Source organism: Poromitra crassiceps (genome assembly GCF_964638095.1).
Source record: "Poromitra crassiceps genome assembly, chromosome: 8".
Taxonomy (NCBI): Eukaryota; Metazoa; Chordata; class Actinopteri; order Beryciformes; family Melamphaidae; genus Poromitra; species Poromitra crassiceps.
The window spans coordinates 28,009,853-28,012,765 of record NC_139629.1 but is presented as its reverse complement, the minus strand read 5'-3'; the positions used below and the strand labels follow the sequence as shown (position 1 = coordinate 28,012,765).

At 51.4% G+C, this 2,913-nt stretch overlaps 1 pseudogene across 1 annotated transcript; it reads right to left on the bottom strand.

The window, feature by feature from the left end:
- Nucleotides 1-664: 664 nt before the first annotated feature.
- LOC310780618 (carbohydrate sulfotransferase 6 pseudogene) lies at nucleotides 665-1,831 on the bottom strand (annotated as a pseudogene). The gene has a single exon. The product of its transcript is annotated as a carbohydrate sulfotransferase 6 pseudogene (transcript).
- Between the last annotated feature and the right edge of the window lie 1,082 nt (nucleotides 1,832-2,913).

Below are 2,913 nucleotides of genomic sequence, written 5' to 3'. Positions count from 1 at the left end.
TAAAGATTTTGCAGTGTGTTCAACTGTAGTTTTACTGGTTCAAATGCCATACATGGAGCTATAGGCAAACAGCTTCCTAGCTGTAACTATGCTGCCTAACCTCCCATGTAAATCCATGACATTAGCGAGCATCCTGTCTCGATCCCAGACGTTCCCCCCTCCTCTGTGGGACCAGAGCCTTGGGGACACTGGCACCATCCAGGTTCATATCATGTGGATAGCAATGTTTTTCTGTTAGCCTACATACACATTGCCTGATGATACAGTTGCAGCTCAGGACATCACGCCAATTTTTCCTTCAGTTGAGCAAGACCTGTCCAATAGTACTATGATTTAATACTCATATACCCAGTACAGCTTTTATTGAATAGACTTTAATAATTAGTAATTAGTAAATAACGTCTCTGTCATTACATTACATCATCATAATCATAAGCATAATCATCATCATCATCATCATCATCATCATCATCAGTCAGTTATGTTCTAAACAATATTGGGATGTTCTGTTTTGGGTGAGAGCCAGCTGAACGAATGTTCCCTTGGCAGGACGTTATTGTCTGTCCTGTTTTTAGAACATCGGGGACCATGTTGGAAATAAGTGTTTACACTTTTACATGCTATCCCTTGGATCTTGTTGTTGTCTCTATATCCATTAATAAAGTCAATCAATCAATCTATCAACCAGGAGGTCCAAGTCAAGTCTCTTCTGCTCTTTGTCGCTGTTGACCATCCTGTAACCTAGCAATGACATGGCACCCTCACACACGTCCTGGATACGCTTGACCTTGTTGTGGGCCAGCGAGGTACGCCACGCCTGCATCACTTCGGTGGCGTTTCGCGAGGTGACTTCAAAGGCCTTGGTGCCTTTGCCTTTCCCATGTGTAACATCGTAGATCCATTCCTGCAGCGGCGTGGTCATCTCCAGACCGACAAACTCGTACATGGCGTTGATCTCGACCAGCGGGTTGCGCACCATGTCCTCGAAGCGCACCATCTTGTAGCGGCCTTTCAGGAAGTCCGGGGGCTTGAGGACGGCACTCTCGTGGATGCGCACGTGGCTGTGGCAGATCTCCTGCATGACGCGATACAGCGAGTCATTCGCCTGCACGCTTTTTTGCCCCAGGAGGACGGCGTCGTCGGATATGAAGGCTTTGGGCGAGTGCTCTCTGGACTGCAACACGGCCCGCGGGTCTCGCACCATGTGGATAATGCGGAGGTCCAGGCTGGGGACCTGGAGGAGTGGGTAGAGGGACTCCAGCTCCAAGAAGCGCACCTCTTTCAGCACCACGTGGCTGTAGGAGCGACAGGCCTCCTCGGCACCGTGCAGGCTGCGGCCCTCGCACTGCCGGAGGCACTCGCTGTTGTTGCTGAAGTGGCCGCGGGGCGTGAGAGGGCAGGCGGGCGGCGAGCACAGCGCTCGACTGCCACTCCACATGAACAGGGAGGACATGCCATGGGGCTCCGGCAAGTAGGCCTCCATGAACGACAGGTCACACTGAAACACGCTCCGAAACAGGTCCCTCACCACCAACCTGAGCACCCCGGCACCCAACCCGCGCAGCGAGGTCCACACGTGCAAGCCGGGCTCCATCAGGTAGAAGACGGATGGGTGCTGGCTGAACGCCTGGCCCAGGAAGGAGGAGCCCGAGCGCCACGAGGACAGAAGCAGCACGTGGACTTTGTGCTCGGAGGGGGCGGGGCTGCAGCGTAGCTGCAGCTGGTACATGTAGACGTACAATGCAACGCACAACAGCAGCACCGCCACCAACGCCAGCATCCTCGGCTTCAGCTTGCAGCGAGGAGTCATGCTGGCTATGAGGCGCTGCATGTCGGGGTAACGCAGGGTGCTGTCTGTGGAGCTCTCTCTCCCTCTCTCTCTCTCTGCAGGGTGCTGTCTGTGGAGCTCTCTCTCCCTCTCTCTCTCTCTGCAGGGTGCTGTCTGTGGAGCTCTCTCTCCCTCTCTCTCTCTCTCTGCAGGGTGCTGTCTGTGGAGCTCTCTCTCTCCCTCTCTGCAGGGTGCTGTCTGTGGAGCTCTCTCTCCCTCTCTCTCTCTCTGCAGGGTGCTGTCTGTGGAGCTCTCTCTCCCTCTCTCTCTCTCTGGAGCTGTGAAGTCACAGAGGATTCTCGTCCGTGTTTCCTGTGCAACAGTCACGACAGCCACGGTGCTCTCTGGACAATTTGGTGGTGTTTTATGGCTTCTTCTTTTCGGTGCTCTGGACAGTATATGTGCTGGACAGTATACTCCCACACCTTATATAGACTGACCTTTATGACATCACTAATGATGTCATCAGTGATGTCACTCAAGCAATTGTGATGGCATCAGTGCTTTGTCTATGATGTCATCAGTGCTATGGCAAATTGGTAGAAATTCCGTCAAGGCGCTCCTGTGATGTTGCGTTACAGAGCTTGGAAATTGGGTGTGTGAGGTCACAGTGACCTTGAACTTTGACCACCAAAATGTAATCAGTTCATCCTTGAGTCCAAGTGGATGTTTGAGCCAAATCAGAAGAAATTCTATCAAGCCGTTCTTGAGATATTGCGTTAACCAACTTGGCAATGGCGTTCGTGAGGTCACAGCGACCTTGAAGTTTGACCACCAAAATGTAATCAGTTCATCCTTGAGGCCAAGTTAATGTTTGAGGCAAATTTGATGAAATTCCATCAAGGCATTCCTGAGATATGGCGTTAACAAGCTTGAAAATGGTGTTGGAGAGGTCACAGTGACCTTGACCTTTGATCACCAAAATGTAATCCTTTCATCCTTGCGCCCAAGTCGACGTTTGAGCCAAATTGGCAGAAATTCCATCAAGCCGTTCTTGAGATATCGCTTTAACGAACTTGGGAATGGCATTCGTGAGGTCACAGTGACCTTGACCTTTGACCACGAAAATCGAATCAGTTCATCCT